General features: G+C 41.1%; 1 long non-coding RNA gene across 1 annotated transcript; it reads left to right on the top strand.

The window, feature by feature from the left end:
* The first annotated feature begins 3,599 nt into the window (after positions 1–3,599).
* LOC120852923 lies at positions 3,600–16,609 on the top strand. The gene is made up of 3 exons (XR_005718684.1): positions 3,600–3,612; positions 7,912–7,917; positions 16,516–16,609. It is a non-coding gene; the product is annotated as an uncharacterized LOC120852923 (long non-coding RNA).
* Positions 16,610–22,856: the final 6,247 nt, after the last annotated feature.

The raw sequence follows: 22,856 nt of genomic DNA, 5'->3' as shown, positions 1-22,856 counted from the left end.
CTCTAAACTTTAGGGGTCAACAAGCTTTTTGTGTAAAGGACCAGACAGCAAGTATTTTAGGCTTTGTGAGCCACATACTGCCTCCCATTATTTCTTCTTCCTCTCCTTCCCCTCTCCTGGACCACCTCCTTCTCCTCCCTTTCTTCTCTTCCTCCTCCTCCTCCTACAATTGTTTACAGATGTACAAACCACGTATATTAGTTTACTAGGGCTGCTGTACCAAAGTGTCACAAACCGTGTGGCTTAAACAGAAGACATTTGTTCTCTCACAATTCTAGAGGTGAGAAGTCAGAGATAACGGTGTCAACAGGGTTGGGTCCTCCAGAGGGCTATGACGGAGAGACTATTCTACACCTCTCTCATGGCTGCTGCTGGTCCGCTGGAAGTCTTCAGCATTCCTTGACTTGCAGAGGCTTTACCCTGATCTCTGCCTTTATGTTCATATAGTGTTCTTCCTGTGTGTCTGTGTCCCAATTTCTCCTTTCTTTTGGGACACCGGTCACATTGGGTTAGGAGTCTACCCTATCCCAGTATGGTCTCAACTAATTATATCTGCAATGACCCTATTTCCAAATGTCACATTCTGAGGCATCGAGGGTTAGGACCTCAATATATGAAAGCAGGGGCACAATTCCAGTTTGTAAGACCACTCTGAGCTCATAGACCATATAAAAACAACTCTTCTGATCCCTTTAGTAAACCACTGTTTATTCTTGGGCTTCCCAGGTGGCGCTAGTGGTAAAGAATCTGCCTGCCAGTGCCGGAGATGCAAGAGATACAGGTTTGATCCCTGGGTGAAGAAGATCCCCTGGAGAAGGAAATGGCAACCCACTCCAGTATTCTTGCCTAGAAAATTCCATGGACAGAGGAGCCTGGTGGGCTACAGTCCACAGGGTCACAAACAGTTGGACACGACTGAGCATGCTTGTACCCTGTTTATTCTAAAATCCTGTAATTTTCTATTTCCTAGTAGGAAAGGCAGACCACTGACAAAATAAACAAACTATAGCATGCTAGATGGCAACAGGTACTAAGAATAAAAATAATGTGGGAAAGAGAGGTGGTGATGAGGTTGAATTTTAATAGGGCAATCATGGAATGGTTTATGGTAAAGGTGACACTTGAGCAGAGACCTGAAGGAGATGAGGGAGGGCAGCATAAACGCTGAGATGAAGTGGGCCTGGTGTGTGTCAGGGAAACACCAGGAGGCAAATGAGCCAGCTGGGGGAGATGAAGATCAGAGAGGAGGAGGGGTGAGAGGTTAGATGGTGATGGTCTTGCACTCAGAGTCAGAGTCAGTGTCTAGGGGGATGGGGGAGGGCCAAGGGTCCACAAATTAAGGAGGCTCTCTCTCTCAGGGACCTGGGAAGGCAGGTGGGCCCTGAGAGTGAGCACCTCCTTAAACTGCCCTCAGTGCCTGTCACCTCACCCTAGTTCCAGCCCTGGAAAGGGCTTTGGCTTTAATTACAAGTGAGGCAGGAAGCTTCTGGAGGGTTCACAACAGAAGTGGCATGATGAAACTTAGAGTTTATCAGGAGCACTCTGGTTACTGTGTTGAGGGCAAGGATAGAATAAAGGAGACCAACTGTTAGACTTCTGAATTAATTTCTGGAGTAAAATGGTCAAAGTGTTCTTGCCTGGTAACCTGCTGAAAGTTGAGCCATCCCATAGCTATCAGGCAAAGCCGTGGACCCTGAGTAGCTATCAGGCAAACCCGTGGACCCTGAGTCTTTTTCTTTTGGTTCTCACTCAACATTTTTGGAGGTCACCTACATGCTAGACTAGAGGTATGTGAAGTGCTGGGATTCCTATGATGAACAGGAAATGGTCACTACTTCAATTTTTTTTCTCCTTCCTTTCTTCCTTCCTTCTTTCCTAAAAATATTTTGAAATTTAAAACAAAAAGCCTGCCTCAAAGCTTATCTTCTGGGGAATTTACCACACCTACTTTATTGAGGTTTTCTGGCTCAGGCTCTCCATTTCCATTCCATTCAGAGTAGTATGTGAATAGTCATGAGCATCAAGGAAGGACTTAGGAAATCAGTCACGATTTATGATGACTTTCTCATGGGAATGCTACATCTCCCTTTCAATCACAGGACCAGGAACTTCTAGGTCCAGAAGCTTCGAGATTTTCACACTCAGTCCCCTCCTTTTACAGATGAGAAGACTGAGACCCAGTGAGATCAACCTACAGTCATACACCTACTTTGTGATAGAGTGGGGCAGGTCGTATTTTTCAAAGCTGGCTGAAACAATGTCTTCCAGTCCACATGCTCTTGTATGTGACTCTGGCACTCTTCCCATTGAGAGGTGTGCTCTTTGGTTCCTCTCCTCGAATCCAGGCATATTAGTTTTCTACTGCTGCTGTAACAACGTAGCAGGTGTTAAGGAGCTGCATTCCTTCTGGAGGCTCCAGGGGGAGTTTGTTTTAAGCCTTTTCCAGCTTCTAGAGGCTTCCGGCATTCCTTGGCTCCTGGCCAGCATCACTCTGTCCTCTGCTTCTGCATCACATTTCTTTCTCTGGCTCTGACCCTTCTGCCTCCTTGTTTATAAGGACACTTGTGATTACACTGGGCCCACCCAGATAATCCAGGGTAATCTCCTCATCTCAAGGTCCTTAACTTAATCACATCTGCAAAATCCCTTTTGCCAGGTAAGGTAACATAGTCACAGGTTTGGGGATGAGGACACGGACATCTTTAGGGGGTTATTATTCTGCCTGTCACACTGGGTAAGTGCATGACTACAGCAGAACGGAGCTATGTGCCTTTCAAGACTAGGCCATGAAAGTAACACTGCTTATAACTGGTTGTCCTGGATCACTTGCTTTGAGAAGCCAGTTGCCACTGCCATGCTGTGAGGTGACCCAAGCAAAGAGGCAACATAGAGAGGCCATGTCGTGCAGATGTTCTGGCTGGTAACCAGCAGTGGCCTCAGCTGACCACCACCCATGTAAATAAAGAGACAGCCAGATGATTCCAGTCCCCAGCTGTTCATTACCCCCAACTTTCAAATCTCTCCAACTAAGGCTGCAGATATTAGACAGGAAAAATAAGTACCCACCTATGCCCTATTCAAATTCCTTATCCACAGGAAATATGAGAAATAATCAATGACTGTTGTTACCTTAAGTCATTAGGATCTGTGAGGCAGTCATAGGTAATTCATATAGAGGGCCATAACCTAGGTCTTCAGTTTCTCAGTCCCACCGATTTTCCATGCCAAGCAAGTAAACCAGGGAGCAAAAATCATCTATTAAGCACCTTTTAGAAGCAATGATCTTTGGGAAATTTAAAGGCCTATAGAACTCGTTCTCAATCTTTAAAGAACACTCCCTAATCTGGTGGGAAAGAGGTACAGAAAATATCTGTTAGGAGTGGAATTAGGAATCTGGTGTATTAGTCTTGGTAAGAGATGATGAGATCCTGAAGCCTGGTTCAAACTGTGGAAAGGCATACCAGACCACCTGACCTGCCTCTTGAGAAATCTGTATGCAGGTCAGGAAGAAACAGTTAGAACTGGACATGGAGCAACAGACTGGTTCCAAATAGGAAAAGGAGTATGTCAAGGCTGTATATTTTCATTCTGCTTATTTAACTTATATGCAGAGTACATCACGAGAAACTCTGGGCTGGATGAAACACAAGCTGGAATCAAGATATGCAGATGACACCACCCTTATGACAGAAAGCAAAAAAGAACTAAACAGCCTCTTGATGAAAGTGAAAAAGGAGAGTGAAAAAGTTGGCTTAAAGCTCAACATTCAGAAAACTAAGATCATGGCATCTGGTCCCGTCACTTCATGGCAAATAGATGGGGAAACAATGGAAACAGTGAAAGATTTTATTTTGGAGGGCTCCAAAATCAGTGTAGATTGTGACTGCAGCCATGAAATTAAAAGACATTTGCTTCTCGGAAGAAAAGTTATGACCAAACTAGACAGCATATTAAAAAGCAGAGACATTACTTGCCAACAAGTCAAAGCTATGGTTTTTCCAGTAGTTGTGTATGGATGTGAGAGATGGACTATAAAGAAAGCTGAGCACCAAAGAATTGATGCTTTTGAACTGTGGTGTTGGAGAAGACTCTTGAGGGTCCTGTGGACTGCAAGGAGATTCAACCAGTCCATCCTAAAGAAATCCGTCCTAATATTCATTGGAAGGACTGAGGCTGAAGCTGAAACTCCAATACTTTGGTCACCTGATACAAAGAACTGACTCATCTGAAAAGACCCTGATGCTGGGAAAGATTGAAGGCAGGAGGAGAAGGGGACAACAGAGAATGAGATGGTTGTATGGCATCACCGACTCAATGGACATGAGTTTGAGTAAGCTCTGGGAGTTGGTGATGGACAGGGAGGTCTGGCATGCTTTAGTCCATGGGGTGATGAAGAGTCGGACACGACTGAACTGAACTGAACTGAACTGAACCCTAGTCAGAACACTGAAACAAGAGAGAAACTAGAGACTGAGGACTTGTCTGAGGGGTAGCTGACACGAACTTCTAGGTGAGGGAGACACAGAATGAGGAGGTAAGGAAGATTCTATTGCTTGTAGCCATCAATGCAAATAGAAAATCTAGGAGGAAAGTCAGGTTTGAGGAGACTTTATGATATATAGATTCAGTGTCTGGTCATCAATGAGGCTAATCACCACATTTTCACCATTAAACAATGCTTACTGTCCAAAGATAAAGCATTTAAAGAACCAGCCATGCCATACTAAGTCACTTCAGTCATGTTGGACTCTTTGAGACTCTATAGACTGTAGCCCACCAGCCTCCTCTGTCCATGAGATTCTCCAGGCAAGAGCAGTGAAGTGGGTTGCCGTGCCCTCCTCCAGGGGATCTTCCCGACCCAGGGATCGAACCTGCATCTCTTATGTCTCTATCTCCTGCATTGGCAAGTGGATTCTTTATCACTAGTGCCAAAAAGCCAGCAGGAGTTAAGACATACTTCTGGGAAGGAGCTGCAATTCCTACCATTCATTGCCATGAGCGTATCTGGTCTCTAGTACCATTTGTCATGCAGGAAAAGACAGTTTTGCATAAACTGCATGTGTTCTTCATGGTAAATCATAGAAGGGAAGGTGCAGCAGCTGGTGGTGCTACTGAGGAAACATTCAGAATGGGGACATGGCCAGGACGCTGCTCCTTCCCCACGTGTATCACGTCTGCAATGGAGTTTCTCTATCTTAGAGGCAAGCATTTTCCCCTTCATTCTCTAATGAGTTTCGAAGTACATAAGCAAACAGGAATTTGCTGCCATTTGCTACTTTCACAAGGGGTTAGAAAGTTTGCTTCTATATAATTATAAATGTAGTATTTGCTGCTCTCTTTGGGAAACTCGGATTATAGCCAAGGAATGCTCCATTTTATCAGTGTTCGTGATTCTGCAAGCAATCCCTCAGTGATCTGAACAGCAAAAACTCTTCTAGGAATTCGCTTCAGCTATAAACAGATTTTTTCTACTTTTGTTGTTGCTGTTATTCATGTGGGCAGAAGTGCTGTATTATGACTGCACTGGAGTTTGGATGGAACAAATATACATGAAACATATATAACTGAGAAGGAATTGGAAGACTGATTTTATGGTCTCTGACAGGAAATACAGAAAAATACAAGAAAAAGAGGTATATCAATGCTCCAATTTAGCTGTATTAAATAACATTTTTCCTGATTACAAAACTATATAATTTTATTTTAAACATTTTAGAATGTATGTGAAAGGCGCTAAGAAAAAAACAAAATTCCCTTCTGAACTTTTTACCCACAGATAATATCATCATTAGTTTGACAAAAATGCTTTTGGACTCTTTCTGTAAATATACAGAAAGAGTTGCAAAAAAAAGTTTTTAAAAAATGGAATTATGCTTATTCTTATTGCTTTGAAAACTGATTTTAAAAACCTAGCCTTTTTACTTAACATGTCATAAATATCTTCATATGTCATATTTTATTCTTGAAGCCAATGTGAGATGTTTTCTGTAGGCTGAGTATATTTATTACATGAACATTTTATAACATATTAGCTTCATCTGTGATACATTCATCTTCTCTCTCTTCAAGTGTTTATTAGTTCAACAAATACTTACTGTAGACCTAGTATAAATCAAGCACTGTCACCAGGAATGAGGATACAAAGGATAATAAAACATATGAAATCATTGCCATCTTGGAACATATATTGAAAAGGGGAAGGCAAGTGACAGTCAAATAGACAAACATGTAATAGATAGTGTTAAAATAGTATTTCTCCTATTAAGGAAAAATGGAAAGAATTACAAAAGTTTTGCATGTAGACTTTGGTGCAGATTTGTATATTTACCACAAAATCTAATTTAATATAAAGAAACAGCTTATAATCCTCATCTGTGGATTGGATTTGAGTGTGTCTTAACTGTACCAGCAGCTTTAGGGAATCATGAGTGTTTCGGTTATCTAGAACTTCCTAGTGATCCCAAAACAGCGTGGCTTAGAATAACATTGTATTGTCATCTCTTGTAGTTCTGTAGGTTGACTGGGCTCTTGCTTGGGTTTTGTGCAGCTGCAGTCAGATGGTGGATGGGGCTACAGATATCTGGGGGCTCAGCTGGGCAGGATGTCCAAGATGGCTTCTTTCCTACATATCTGACACCTCACCTAGAAGGCTGGAATTGCTGGGGGGCTCTGTCTCCATGCAGCCTCCCAACATGGATAGCATGGCTTTATTACAGCAGACTGGTCTCATAGTAGCTGAACTTCTTACACAGCAGCTGGCTTCTTCCAGAGCATGCTTTCAAAGAACCCAAGGCAGAGGGTACTAGACTTATTATGACCTAGTCTCAGAAATTATAAATGTCACTACTACCATATTCTATCATATCATGTTCTACCATATTATATCATATCTATCCACCATATATAAAGACTGCCTAGATTGACTGAGGGAGGGGCCTACACAAAAGTGTGAATACCAAGAGGCATGGCTCATTGCAGGACCATCTTTGGAGGCTAGTTACCAAGATAAGGAAAGCAGCTTAAACAAAACAAAATTGCATTTACTAAGGAAATATCAAAGGTAACTCCACAGAGCTCAGTACATACCAAATGAAGGTCCTTCCCCCAAACAATTTCAGAGCCAGAAGCCTACAAATTCTCTGGGTCAATTAAAGCTTCCAGTGGACAGAAATGCAGACAGGGCCATTATTCTGTTCAAAAGAGGTGACTTTCTGAAGCATGGGGTCAGTAAACCTAGGAATCCCTTTTGGAGGAGAAGCAGGACTCCTACCACTGAGAGCCAGAAAACAGTATTCTTTTCTTTCCTCCAGAAGGACCAAAATAAATCTGAATGTCCAACTTTCCTCCACTCATACACCAGGCAAGCTGTCCTCAGGCCACTCTATCACACAGGCTAGTGGCAGCCCTGCCCTAGCTAAGCTACTAAATACTTAGTTTGGATCAGGTGATAGGCCAGTCTCAATAAGCATACTTACTCATTTTGTTTTCATAAGAACCTATGAAGCAACTGGAACCCCTGTTTTACAGATGAGGAAACTGAGGCATAGAAACTTTCAACAATTTGCCCCAGGTCACATGAGGATTCCCACCCAGGAAGTCTAACTCTAAAGCCCATCCTCTTAACCACTGCACTGCACAGCCTTGGGCAGGTCACTTGACCTCTCTGGGTTGCAGCTTTTCCCTTCACAGGCTTGTACTAAGAAATGACTGTCTCTCCAGCTTTGCCATCTAGAAGCTCTGTAACCCTGGGCAAATTGCTTAATCTTTCTGCAACTTGGTTCCCTTATTTAATAAATGAGTATGTTCTTATGAGGAATCCAAGGGACAATGCATACAAAATTCTGTGCTTAGCATAAGGAATTTAATAAATGGTATTAGTTGGTATTAATATTATTATTGCTTATATTGTAGCACAAAGTTCTTCATTTATGCCTAATACACTCACAAGACTCCTGTTAAAAGTGCTGTTATTTTGTCTGATTTTTACTGTTCCCTTACTTTCCCACCCAGGAAACAGCTGCACATTTGAGCAAAGGGACATAAGAAGCATGGGTAGAGAGTCACGTTGCCACCACAGATGCCCTTGCTTTGGCTGAGGACAGAGGACAGCAGCCAGTACTCACAGAGGACTGCACATGTTCTCCTTTAACTTGGATGAGACGGGCCATTACGGACGCAGTGTGCGTACCCCACACTTGTCTGTTCAAAATGGAATATGGCAGAAGACGCGTGCATTCATCCAATACTTATTGAATACCTACTCTGTGCAGAGTTGCCTTAGAAGTACAAAGATGAATGAGGCATGTTCCCTGTTCTCTTGGACTTCAAAATAGAGACAGGGAGATGAAATGCATATAACTAACCAGGGTACAGTGTGAGTATTGCAGGTACAACAGAAATACAAACAGCGGTTGATCTCAAAAGGAGAAACTTTATCAGAGAGGTTTGAGGGAGATCAGGAAGACATATTGGGGAAAGCAGTGTTTCATCTGGACTTGAAAGAAAAAAAATGAAAGGCCTTCAACAAACAGGGGGCAGGGCAAATATTGAAGGCAGAGGAAATGATGTGAAGGCAGATGTGGAGTAAGGTTAGTGAGCCACCTAATTAGAGTAGGTGTGTATGTGGCAGGTACTACTGACTGGCTGGCCCACCTCCATCTACAATTCTGCCTCCCCCAGTCACCTTCCACCATGTGACACTCTTCTGATCACTGAGTCATAAGCAAAAGATTGCTAGGTTAGTATTCTAGAAAAGTATTCACTTTATCCATAAAAACAGGACAGGTTAAATTAGCATGCACCTTCCTTCAACTTTTGCCCTTTGCTGTCTCTTCTTTCTCCTACTTGGAATGTAGGTGAGATGCCTGGAAGTACATCTGGAGGTTATGAAAGTGAAAGTCACTCAGTCGTGTCCAACTCTTTGGGACCCCATGGACCATAGCCCACCAGGCTCCTCCATCCACGGGATTTTCCAGGCAAGAATACTGGAATGAGTTGCCATTTCCTTCTCCAGGGGATCTTCCAGACCTAGGGATCAAACCTGGGTCTCCTGCATTGCAGGCAGACTCTTTACCGTCTGAGCCACCAGGGAAGCTCAAGGTCAAAGCCGTATGCTTGTATGATGGAACAGAGAAACAGAAGGAGCTTGAATCAATTGTTGAATACTTGCACTAGCCCTGGACTGCAGACCTATTAATTGCTTAAATGAGAAAAATACTTCTCTATTTGTTTAAGCCAGCATACACTGGATATACTTGATATTTGCATCCAAATGCATTCCTGGTTGGCACAAGAAGCAATGGTGATTCATAGGATACGTAGTCAGAAAAAATGAGTGGAATCCATATTTTGAAGGGCCACAGAGTTCATTTACAGACTGTGGCTTCTTTAATAGGCAGTGGGGAGCCAGTGAAGGTTTTTGAGTAGTAATAGTATTGAAGCTGTGCTTTAGGAAGATTCATACAGTAACAAAAGAGAAAGAGCTTGGAGTAAAGGAAACTGTTTAAGAAACAATTCAAATAGTTGCTATAGAAAATAGGGTCTCCCCATCATAATCTCCAACGCAAAACTTTAGTATATACAATGAACACTTCCTCAATTATTATAGAGCATACCTTGTATAAAACTTCACAGTATTATTGTGCAACATACAACCTAAAGAAAATCTCATTTTGTCCTGTGAAGGCAGCTTCAAAACTAGTCTTCCAAGTCTCCTTTGCCACCAGACTGTGACCCGCCTCACCCAATTCTTCCCATTTAAAAAACTGAGTAGTCGTCATTCTACAGTAGGAGAGCAGCAACAGTAAAGGAAGATGAGGCATGTGGGAGGCATTGTTCAAGAACTGAAAGGTCTTGGTAACTTTAAATGTTTGTACCAAGGACCAGGATGAATGAAGGATGACTCCAAAATAAGGCCTGTGTGGCTGGAAATTTGAGAAGTACACAGAAGGAACAGGTTTGAGGGCAGAGTGGTGAGAGGTAATAGGTTCCTCAGGCTGTGTTGACTGTTGGGAAGGGACACTTTAAGAACTATGCACATAAAAGAGGGGCTCTGATGGAAACCTGTGCCCACGAGGTCTTCCTGGGTGAACTCTGCTTCAACCTATTCACCAGCTGGTTAATTTTATGTGTCAACCTGACAGGGCCACCAGGTGCCCAGACGTTTGGTCAGACGGTATCCTTAGTTTGTCTGTGAGGGTGTTTCTGCATGACATTTGAATTGGTAGAATGAATAAAGCAGACTGCCCACCTCAAGGCAGGTGGGCCCCATCCAATCAGTTCAAGGCCCGAGTAGAACAAAAAGGCTGACTTTCCTGAGAGTAAGAGGAAATTCCTCCTGCCTGAGTGTCTTTGAGTCCAAAGACAAGGAAAAAACCCAGGATCCCTCCTCAAACGAAAACGTTGGCTCTTCCTGTGTCTTAAGCATGCTGCCACTGCTCAGACTGAATTACATCATGGGCTCTCCTAGGTCTCCAGCGTTCTGAATAGATCTTGGGACTTATAGCTTCCATAATAGGGTGAGCCATAATTCCTTTTAATAAATTTCTTTTTATATTTGGTTCTGTTTCTCAAGAGAACCCTAATACACTTTGCCATCTCTGCTTGCTCCATAGCCATCCCCATCTTTGTCCAGCTGGCCCCTAGCTGGGATTCTCGATCTCCAGTTTTGGAATCTCTGTCTACTCTCTGCCCATGGCTTATGACACTCCACTTCTGTAGCCCACCAGACTGCCTCTCAGTCAATCTGTCCCATCCAGGTTGACCTCCTGGTTTTGCAGCTTGATTTGAGGGGATATAAAGATCAGTAGGCCATTCTTGAGAATCTCAGCATTTATTTTACAAACACTTACCTAGTTTCTACTACTTCCCAGGCTATGTGTAAATGAATACAAACACAGTATGATTAACTCCCAGCCCTCATGACATTTGATGAAAGACAGACAGATAAACTAAGGATGGCAAAGCAGCATGCTGGGAGGTGTGGCTCTGGGACTAAGTTGGGAGGTGGAGGGATATCTGGTAAGGCTTCGCAGTGCTGAGACCCCATTTGAGTGCCCAGTGGGTGAGGGCATCCCAGACAGTGAAGACAGCATGTGACTAAGGTGTCACCACACTGACTGCATTCTGCTGTCATGTTGCCACGGCTATAGTCAGGGAGGAGTGTATGTAATTAAGTGGATGAATGAAATCCAAGATGTAATCTACAATTTACTGGCACAATTTACTTAACCTCTCTGAGCCTCCCTTTGCTTTTTTACAAAATGGAGATTATCTCATGGGATTGTTTCAAGGATTAAATGAGATAATGAATGCAAAGTGCTGAACACAATGCTAGGCACAGTAAGTGCTCAATAGCTCTCGTTATCTAGTAAGTCACAGGCTCAGAGTAGACTGACATTTTACAAAGACTGCAGTGGTATGCAAGAGCAGACTGCGAGAGACAGGAAAGCCAGACAAGAGCCAACTGCAATGGTCCAGGCAGGCAGAGTAGACAGTGGTGGTGGGCTTGAGGGAGATGAGTGCATAAATCTAAATATGCTGTTATCTAAACAGCATTTCTTTAAAAAAAGAAAAAGAGAAAAGAAAAACTGATTAAGCTGGCATAGTAAGTTTTAATTTAAAAGCTGTTAAAAAAAATAGCAGCAAACAGGCTAGGGAAATGCTTAAGTAGTTTATGAAATTAGTTCTGAAGCTGTTGGCATCTCCCTTAATTCTAGAGTACGGGGGAAACTTCACAAAATGCACTTTTCCATTAGATTCTGTAGTGTGGCCATTGTTCAAGGAGGTTGGGTGGGCATCTAATAATACATAAGTATTTATTGGGTTTGTGCAAAGCATTATTAAAAGTGTCACAATCTTTAATACAGTTTTCAAGTTTGTTCAAAAAAGACTGCTCTTGTTCTATAGAACTCTGGGAAAAAACCAAAATGATTATAACTTTTAAATTTGAAGATGTAGGAGCAACTAAATTTACTAAAATTACAAATGACTCTGTAAATTCAACCATAGATTCTTTAGAAATGGCACCATACCCCACACAAGAGAAAAACTAAAATTTGTCACAGAATTTATACAGGTCCCCAAACCACCTGATTTGTAGTGCTCTGCTGAGACATTTTGGCAGGAGAAACAAAGACAAACTTTAGAGCTATCTATTTACATCAAGATGGTTTGTTCTCATGAACACACGTGAATTCAAATGTTTAGCAGGGCTTGCCAAAATGAATCCGATGTTGAGTAGTACATTAAACAAAATCACTGTCCCACCATGCTTACATTTATTCTGAACTTTCCATGTGTCACATAACTTGTCATTAATCTTTACAATTACTCCGGAACATTGGTATATTCATCCCCGTTTGACAGAAGAAGAGACTGAGTGCCCAAAATTAAGGTTAAGTAGAAAAACAGGAATTAAACCTCAGATTTCTTGACTCCTGAGCTAAAGCTCTATCCATTTTCACTGATAGCTTCTTAATCTACCTGTTAGTTGATTTGACTCTTTTTTTTTTAATAGGATGATAGAAGTATGTCTTTAATATTTCAATATTTAGGAACATATACAAAACATTAAAGAAGTCAATTTTGATTAGTGTATCAAAACTATAATATAGCATGCAACAAAATATATTATTGTAATTAAAATAATTCTATTTGTTTCTCAAAATTATTACTAGATTAACTTTTTAAAGGGGGAAGCAAAGTAACATCACAAAGCAATATTTCATTATATAGCAATAGTTTGGTTATATTTTGAAAAAAGAATGATACATTTTCTCTTATTCTTTGAAGAAAAGGATTTGCAAGATTTAAATGATCTCCAGGAAAGTGTTTCCATTGCTTCAGTTGTGACATGGAGAGAGGTTTCAGGGAGTTAGACTTCTGTTGATGTGAACCAAGCTGACAATTTCTAGACTCAGGGAGTTTTTCCAATGAATCACCTGTATGATTTTCTCCTGTATATTCACAGCCAAGCTGTGAATTCACATTCACATGAGTTCACATATGAACTTTCATGCAATGTGAACAAATGTGAACTTTCATGCAAGGTGAACAAATTTTTAAGTTCTTCCACTGAAAACTGAACATTATCCGATGTCTTGGATAGATCTACAACTGCCCCAGAAAGACCTTGTTTACTGATCTTTGATAGATCTTTTCCTCTATTGTACCTGTGCTTAGGAGGAGTGGTTAGGAAATGTGTACAGGGTGCTTCTAACCATCCCTCCACACTCTGGACATTGCCTGGATATCAGTAGCTGGATTCCAATCAATGTCATAGAGAATTAAGTGAGATCCTCCCTGGTGGCTCAGATGGTAAAGCGTCTGCTTAGAATGTGAGAGACCCAGGTTTGATCCCTGAGTCAGAAAACTCCCCTGGAGAAGGGAATGGCAACCCACTCCAGTACTCTTGCTTGAAAAATCCCATGGACGTAGGTTCCTGGTGGGCTACAGTCCATGGGGTTGCAAAGAATTGGACATGACTGAGTGACTTTCCAATAAAGTCCCACACCATCAGCTTTTGAACTTAACAAAAAAATAAAATCAGAAGAGTATTTACTATTAAAGCCATCAACAATTTGCTGCCTTTGAGAACTGGGGTCTGTCCATCAAGTCCTGTATAAGCATATCCATGACACCTGCATACTTCTTGTAAAATATCCAAGGTTTGTGTATGGTTGGATACCAACACAACTTTTTCAGCAGGATAAAGTTCGCAGATAATGGCTGAGTTTGGACAGCACCTGCAGTTTTCTGGACTCCTCCTCAGTAAATATGATCGGGTTGTAATCAGCAAGGAACACATTCATCAAGCCTTCATAGAGATTTCTTTCTTCACTCTCATCCCAAGTTGAGCTGCTTTCTGCCCCCCCCCTCCCCGACCCCCCCGCCAAAGCCCACTCTAATTGTTACGTAAATCTTTAACCATCACAATTTGGCCATGTTTGATTACAGAGCAGTTCTAATAATGTCTCCAAATGCCTGCTCCCTGAACCCCAGAAGTACAGTATCATTGCTGATGTGTGATTGAGGGGGAGGCAGGGAGCAGAGAAATAAACAGGAGGAAAATAGAGGGCAGACAGTGCTAGGAAATCTATGCTCTCCAAAACCCTGAGAATCCTCATCATTGCTGCCTTGTTTTCTCTCTTCTGATTTGACTCTTAAAATAGACATATAGTTTAATTTGCCCTTTGGCAAAAAATTTTTTTCCTAAACTGTCCCTCTTCTGGATTATTAAAAAATATATATGTAATCACTGCAGAAAATTTGGAGAAAATAGTAACATGTAAGGAAGCACTACATCTATAAATTTGATAATCATTCCTAGGTTGCCAAACTGAGACTTCACTGCCCTCATTAAAAAAAAAAAAAAACAACTTTTCTTTTTCAAAAAATATTATTTTCTTATCTGGCTGCACTGGGTCTTAGTTGTGGCAATTTGGATCTAGTTCCCTGACCAGGGATTGAACCTGGCCCCCTGCATTGGGAACTTGGAGTATTAGCCACTGCACCACCAGCGAAGTCTCACCTTTTCTTATAAGTTGACTTAAAAAGGAATGCAGTGGTGAGGGTCTTTGCCAATTTTCAGGTATACAGAATGAACACATAAATGCTATGATGAAAGGGCTTCCTTTTTTCTAAATGAGGATGAGAGGTGGAGGAGACAGCCAGATTCTTGTACATGGCAAGATGGATGCCCTTCTAAAGTCGCTGGAGTGCAGGATCACACATTTTAGGGACTTACGTGTTACTCTCTAGTTTCCACAAGCAGATCCCAAGTCCCTGCCACAGCTTTCTACCAGTGATTAGGGAGAGTTTGTAAATTAGGTTTAAGCCAAGCAAGGATCTAACCATTTACATCTTGTTTCAATGTAAAAGAGGGGAGAGAAAGCCATGCAGGATATGAAAAGCACAGAAAGAGCAGTTGCCAAGAATGCCCAGTGCCCCAGTACATCCCGTACTGATTGTATGTATTGGTGCTATTTAACTCTGAGATCAACTATCAGCAGGGGTAGATAGTCACCCTTCCCTCTTCATTCAAGGATCTCATAACATTTACCTTCACTCTAAGATTATGAGGCAACTCTGCCCTGTTCTCACATTCTACATCAAGGGTTGCAAACTTCTGACACATTTTGTCTGGTTTAAATAGTATTTTGAAACATTTGCATCAATATTTTTAAGCTGAGAAATTTCACATAAAATGTTTAAGTTTTTCACTTCTCTCAGTTCAGATCTGGCAATACCAGGGCTGAACTCCTCCATGGCAATAACCAGCTGAAATTGTGGCCCCTGTGGAGGCCCTATGACCACAGCGCCTCTGCCCCCTGCATCTCTGAGACTGCAGGTCAGCCTCTGTTTCTCCTTGCTGAATCAGTGCTGTTTTTCCTACAGTAGAGAAACACTTTTCTGTGCTTATATCTCTGAGATGAGGGAATTGTTAAAAAGCCAGGAATACGTTCCTAGAAAAATCCAGCCTGCTTCATGCATTAGATGTCTTCATGCTTCCTTGTATACCTCTGTGTTTGCTGCTTTCAGCAGCCTCCATCCGACTTATAGGTTTAAACTGCAAGACTAGTCCTAGGCTTTAACTTTCAGTCTGCCCAAACTGGTGCTGTGACCTTGAACAAGTCACTCCACACTCGACCTTAATTCCCTCCTCTGTTTAGTGAGGCTGTAGGTCTCGACCTTTCAGTGCTGACATTCTCTGATCTCTAAGGAGCTTCTCTGGTCCAGGTACAACCTGTCTTGTCCCACTGGGCTCTTTTTCATACAAGCTCCCAGGATTAGGCAGACAGCTCAGTTCAAGCAGATGACCCTAACTCGAGGAGGAGAAAGGGCAGCAGAAGGCTGGGAAATGAGAAGAGGGGGAAAAAGCAACCCATGGAGAAACTCAACCCAGAGATGAGCAAGGGACAGAAAAGAGGTTCAAAATTTTCTCATTTAAAAATATAAACATCATAAAACATCATAAAATTTGCTAAGTTCTTTAGCAAAAATTATATATCAGTAATGTTATAACCATTAGAGAACCATTAAAATGTGACCATACTAATAATCATTTATTCTTTCAGTAACCCTTGCATATTATTATTAATTTTTCTTTTTAGAGTAGAAAAAAGTGATATTTATAAGGACTAAGTTACTTTCTGCAAGTCACAGAGCTCAGCAATTGAGGAGATGACTGAAAAGTTTATACTCTTCAAACAGAATCAAATGAATGTTAAAGAATGGATGAGATGAGTAGCTTTTTGGATTTCCAAATTCTAAATGGTGCTACAGTAAGTCCAGCCTTAATTCACAAAGTGTATACTGGTCCTGTGCCCACCAATCTAGAAAGCCAGGGGGAGGAAAGGGAAAAACTCATATGTTATTAAGCACAAACCTCCTTTTGTTGAGCATTTTCATGTGTGTGTGTGTATGTAGTTTCAGTCACAGACAGTCATGATCTTCAAGTTTCTTTGTTTACTGGACATAGAAGTATATATTTTTTTATTATGTGGAATCTAAAAGGAAATTATATAAGCGAACTTATTTACAAAACAGAAACAGACTCACAAACTTGGAGGATGAATTTATAGTTGCAAAGAAGGAAGAATGGGGGGAAGGAATAGTTAGGGAGTTTGGAATTGACATGTACATAGTGCTATGAGTAACCAATAAGGACCTACTGTATGGTACAGGAAACTCTGCTCAATGTTATATGGCAGCCTAGATAGGAGGGGAGTTTGGGGGAAGAATGGATACATGTATTTACATGGCTGAGTCCCTTTGCTGTCCACCTGAAACTATCACAATGTTGGTAATTGGCTATATTCCAATATAAAATAGAAAGTTTAAAAAAAATTTCTCTTTTAAAACACCCAAGAATAAAATGACTGGAATATTTTTGTACTTCAAACAAAATTATATTGTTTTAAAAGTAATAAGTATTAATTATAGAAATCTGGAAAATTCTGAAAACTAAAAAGAAAAAAGATCAACTATAATTGTACCATTTAAGGCCATGTGCTGTTTAACTCTGGGTATATGAACTTCCTAACTTTTAAGAAAATTCTTTTCGTAGTTGATATTATATAAAAAGCTCATTAATTTGAAAACAAAAAAATCATAAAACATTCAGAATTATCTTATTAAAGTTAAAACTAGATACACTGATACCTTATTTGATTTATTTATTTAATAGGCAGCATTTTGAGCAAAATACAAAACAAAAACAAAAAAGCTGAATGAAACCTTTCATTTTCCATTACCTTTTCAAATTACCAGTGTATTTGAAGGGTTTTGACATCATGACTCTAACATATGGGCTTTATTATAAAGGGTTTTAAACCAAGACCAATTTGCAGAGTCTTAATAAAGGAATAACTTTCTGCATTCTGACTTTTAGGTCTTAAGAGCATTTTCCTACAATCTTCCTCCCTGCCCCCCCACCTTTTTTTTTTAAAAAGAGGGCTTTCCTTTGGCAGGGGTTTGGGTGTCATTTCAGAGGTCAAGCATTCCTTGTGTCTATTATTTCATTTCAATCAAGAGCTATAAACTGTTGGTGATAAAATCCTCTTAAAATTGATTCTACCAGTTTTTGGGACACAGCCTAGAGACGGCCACAATTCAGTTTTAGATGACCTTTTCTGGATGCACAAAGGAAAGGTAAGAAGAAGTGATTTAAAATGTTTGTAAAAGTAAAAGAATAACCTCATATTCAGAGAAGTTGGGAAAGAGCCTATCTCTAACTTTCCGTGCCATTAAGTATACTTGGAGAATGAATGCCCCTGATACAAATCCCAGAGGAGGAGAGGCCGCCCCTGCCTAAGCAAGGATACTTGTTTGCAGGTCAGTTTACCTGATTTGCAGAAGATCTCCAATCTTATCAGAACTGAACTACCTGGCTTATTCTATTTCTGCTTTGTTGATACCCAAGCTGGCCTTTTTCCCCACTTTCTTTCTTTTTTTTTTTTTTTAAACTGAGAATGTCTAAAGCCTGGGGCAAGCTTCTGGGTGTTCTCAAGACTTAAATGCCACTGCTTAAAGAGTTAAAGATCTCCGTGGCTGCCAGTAAAAGGATGATAAGGTAATCACTCATCCATTGGAGATGCTCTTCTTGTCCTTAACCAAAACAAAGCCTGAGAAACATGGAATGCATTCAACGGTTTAGGGAAATTCTACCATGCAAAGCCAAAGATTACTATTAGATTTTTAAAGTCAGAGAAAGTTCTCATTGTAATAATTTATCTAGGAGAACAAGAGCTTATTTTTCATTTATCAAGAGCTTAACATTTCCTTCTCGGGGGGAAAAAAAGTGCTTTGAGGGATACACTATACCCAGGAAAACACTCACTAACAACATGTTTTAATTTATCAGTTCAAGCTAAAAATTCCTCTTAGAAATAAATAAATACTGTTTCCAGGGTGAGGGGAATCCCATTGGAACTAGCTGTCCCCAGAGAGGAGGGTCGAGTCTCCGTTGTATCCCCAGTAATTGTTCTAGCCCTAGGCCAGGGGAAAGTTGCCCAGAGAGGTGTTTTGAAATAACAGTAAAAAGAATCTCCACTATATCTACTCTGTTGCCAAGAGGAATTCCAATCTATGCCTCAGTTGAAGCCACTTGAGGCTTAGTATTTGGGAACTTAAGAGTGAGAGCACTGGAGAAAAAGTGATAATCATTGAGTTTACTGAGGGTCATTTAAAATTTTTATTTTAGTCACACTTATTAGAAAAAGAAAAAGGAAGAAGAGGAAGAGGGGAAGTGGAGGAAGAAGTATCCTTTTTAGCAAATGTGTTCATAAAGTAAGATATACTTAAAATATTTGCATCCTAATGAAATAAAAATTTAGCTTTTAAGAAGTCCCAAATTTCATTCCTCTACCAAAGTCTCAAAATATGAGAAGGTTGACTCGAGGTTTGAAGGACAGAATTTTGGTAGAACACATTCTCTAAGTAGAAGATGGTTACTCTACCCAGAATCTTTCAGAATTAGGCACACTGAATCCTTTTTGTGGTGTTTACTCAAATTTTAAATGAAAAGTTTTCTCTAATGAAACTTACTATAGGTGATTGAAATGTTGGTGGGAGGCAAAAAGACCTGTGCAAAAACATTTGAAAATGAAACACTCTAGCACATAATCCCTTCCTCCGCAGTTCAAGATTTTCAAATAAGTGAAAAAAAGAAAAATGCACATGAGACCATGCCTAGGAGAAGACGGTATGTGCCTAAGAATCCTTCGCTGCAAAGTGCTGACATTTGACACCACTTTGAGCCCTGCATGCAGCTAGTGTTGGGCTCTGAATTCTCTCCCACCTTGTTCTTGGCCTTTCACTCATCCCTCTGGCCAAATGCCCCTGTGCCTTAGGGGCCACTCCCAATGCAGAGGTTACTAGCAGGGCAGAGAAGGAAGTTGGCATCTCTGCCAGGGTTTGAGCCACATCCAATAGCACCCATCAGAAGGCAGTCCATCAGTGACTTTCAGAGGGGCGCTTGCTAAGCAGGTGGAGATTTTCTGTTGGTGTGTAACCAGCTTCTGCGAGTCAGTGTGCATGTTTAGTAGCTCAGTCATGTCCAACTTTTTGCGATCCCATGAACTGTAGCCCACTAGATCCTCTGTCCATGGGATTCTCCAGGCAAGATACTAGAGTGGATTGCCATTCCCTTCTCCAGGGGATTTTCCCAACCCAGGGATCGAACCCAGGTCTCTTGCACTGCTGGCAGATTCTTTACCAACTGAGCCACCAGGAAAGCCCCCTGAGTTTGTAAATAGCTGTAATTAATTAAATCCCAGCCACAGTGGTGGGGAGAGTTGCTTGCATGAGGGAACAGCATTAAAGATGTTGTGGCCTCTGTGGTGCGGTAGCTATGGAAGCATTAGCTGTGGTGAGAGATTAGGCTGCAGCCAAGCCATTGTACATTGCCAGATAGAATTATCCTTTGATGTACACTGGGCTCTAAATTGTTTTCTTTCTTTCCATTTAAAATTAAGATTTCATGTTAATCTCCAATTAATTCCAAGATTAAGCTTCTATTTTAGCTCCTTGAGTGAGTGATGTTGGAATGCCTTTAGGGAAGTGAAGCCAGGATAAAATATTTTCTAGTTACCTTAAATATCTTGCAGGCATGGTTATTAGGCATTGCTGTATTAAGTGTGGGATTTTAAATTCAAATGTCATGATTTTAAATCAGAAATCATTTAAAGTCAGAAATGGTTCACTGAGGACAATAGTGTTCCACATTTAAATAGCTGTTTAAAAAAAAAATGAGAGAGAGATTGAAACTATCAAAGATGAAAGTTCAACTTCTCAAGAGAACAGAGGATCATGAGCTGTGAAATTTAAAATGATTGAATATTAAGTATGAAAAGTGAGTATAGAATAAGTAAGATGTCCACCAGCTGGGAAATGTGAAGATGGAAGAACAAAAAGAAGGAAACCTGTAGTTGACCAGATCTTTTTCTAAACTGCAATTTGCAAAGAAAATCCACCTCCACTCACATAAGGGCTTCTTACAGACCCTGACAGAGGGTCAAAAGACAGCTGACCTGGACTGGATCCAGGCATAACTGTGCGGGTGGTTGGGATTAATGAGTCACCTTGTGAGACCTCTCAACAATCTCATCCCAGGTGTTTGCATCTAAGGCCAGAAGGAGGGCAATCCTTTATAGTAAGGAAATAAAACTCTCCTTGACCAGTTTTTGGGTGAAGTGCAGTAGTGAACACCAAATGATGCCTGAGATCCGGCAAGTCCGTCACAAATTTGTAGCCCAGTCATAATTTAAAATATTCTCTTTATCTTCATAAATACAGGAATACTTGTCAGACCATGAGTCTGAGGCATTGGGGAAGAGGGGAGAGGTGTCATCATAGCAGTCTTCTAATTTAGTCCTCCTCTATCTCAAAAAAAGTGAACTTGCATTTTTTAGTCATTTTCTTTTTTTTTTAAAGTCATCATTTTCCACTTACTGTCATTTGTCCTGGAAGGTGGGTGAAAGCAGGTGATTTTCTATTCTCTCTCCCACTCCTAATTAGGGGGGTCTGTCCATTCGATAACATCTTGGGGGGTACTTTGACATTATCAGTGGGTAGCCAGTGGAGTGCTCTGGGAGCACTTGTCTGCATCAGTTGTGAGGGGACCTGCACCTGGTTGTTAAATAGTTTTACTGGTTGCTTAATATTTTTAATATCACCTGATACAGAGACTGCATTTTATGAGACTCCTGGTCACCCAGTGAGGGCAGCTGTGATTCAGTGAAACACTTTGTGTTTTGCACCATCAAAAGATTCTAGTTTGAGCGCTGGCTCTGCTAAGATATAGTGAGACACTAGGTGTGAATACCTAGAACAAGAAAGTGAGCTTCTGTTCATTTCAGGTATAACTGTGTATGATGACACATTCTTAAATATCTCCCTTCTTATGATGTAAACATGGGAAGGGATGTACACTGGAGCATCCCAGCTAAGGGCAAGCAGGTTGCAACTGGACTTTTGAGTTTTCAAAGCCACTGAGGTCTCATTGGCCTCACTGATTCAATGCTACAATGTAGGGTAGACTTATCAGGCCTTGAAAGGTATCCACAAATCCTCAGAAAATCATTATTCAATGTGTGATTCATTATGGGAAGCCTCTTATTGATTTGTCTCGAAAATGTAGATTCTTAGATTCTCCCCCATACCTGCTGAGCCAAGATTTCTGAAGGTGCAAGGCCCAGGAATTTTCATTTGAAACATTTCACAAGAGATTTTGACAGGTGAATGTAAAAGTAAGAATGACTAGTTTAGGGGCCAAATACTGAGAACCACTCAGCACTGGTGATACAAGACAGAAGCCAGTTTCTGGATACCCACATTGATGGTCACTGCTCAAGCACTCTATCAATGCAGTTTCTGGACCAATTACTACAAAAGCGTATGAATGTATTTGAGAGAATTGTGTGTGGCTGAGGGAATATATGTGCAAGCCCAAGTGTATGTTTACACTGCATCACAGTTAGGCCAGTCCCTCTGGATTCATGGCAATCCCACTGATTGCATCTGGTTTTCATGACTTTGTTCAGGCTTCTACAGAACAAAGCTAGACATAATTCTTGTCAAATTTGACCCCTAAGAATTTAATGAACTTCTGACCAGGCACTCACAGTAGAATTTGTTGAAGTTTCTTAATCTCACTTGAACTTGCACAAGTAAAGCTGTGTACCAGTTGCAGGTTTATGAAGATATTCTCAGAGATCTCTGATCTTGAAACTAAAACTGGACACCAGGTCCATATTTTGAAAAGTATTATTTGTACCCACCCGACCTCAGCAGGCTCACATGTGTTTTGTTGTTACCTTTCACCCACAGCTATTTGCTTTGGGTGTGGAATGCCTTTCATTCAAATACTTCTGAGTGACATAGTCCAGTTTCTTCATGACAAATGGTAGCAAACTGTTTTCTTCCAGCTTGCTCTTTTCTCCCGTGTAGGCCCAGACATTGCATTTCAACTCAGTTCAGTTCAGTTTGCTGCTGCTAAGTTGCTTCAGTCGTGTCCGACTCTGTGCGACCCCATAGACAGCAGCCCACCAGGCTCCTCTGTCCCTGGGATTCTCCAGGCAAGAATACTGAAGTGGGTTGCCATTTCCTTCTCCAATGCATGTATGCATGCGAAGTCACTTCAGTCGTGTCTGACTCTGTGTGACCCCATGTACAGCAGCCCACCATGCTCCCCTGTCCCTGGAATTCTGCAGGCAAGAGTACTGGAGTGAGCTGCCATTTCTTCCTCCACAGTTCAGTTTAACAAACATTTATTTAGTACCAGCTAAGTTCCAGGCACTATCCTAGGTACTATTTGTATTTGTAGGCTAGGGTGGGGTAGGGGAGGGTCAAAGGAG

The sequence above is a fragment of the Oryx dammah genome, unplaced genomic scaffold (assembly GCF_014754425.2).
Source record: "Oryx dammah isolate SB20612 unplaced genomic scaffold, SCBI_Odam_1.1 HiC_scaffold_26, whole genome shotgun sequence".
Classification (NCBI taxonomy): Eukaryota; Metazoa; Chordata; class Mammalia; order Artiodactyla; family Bovidae; genus Oryx; species Oryx dammah.
The sequence above is the reverse complement of the archived record's forward strand: the minus strand, read 5'-3'. Positions and strand labels throughout refer to the sequence as shown.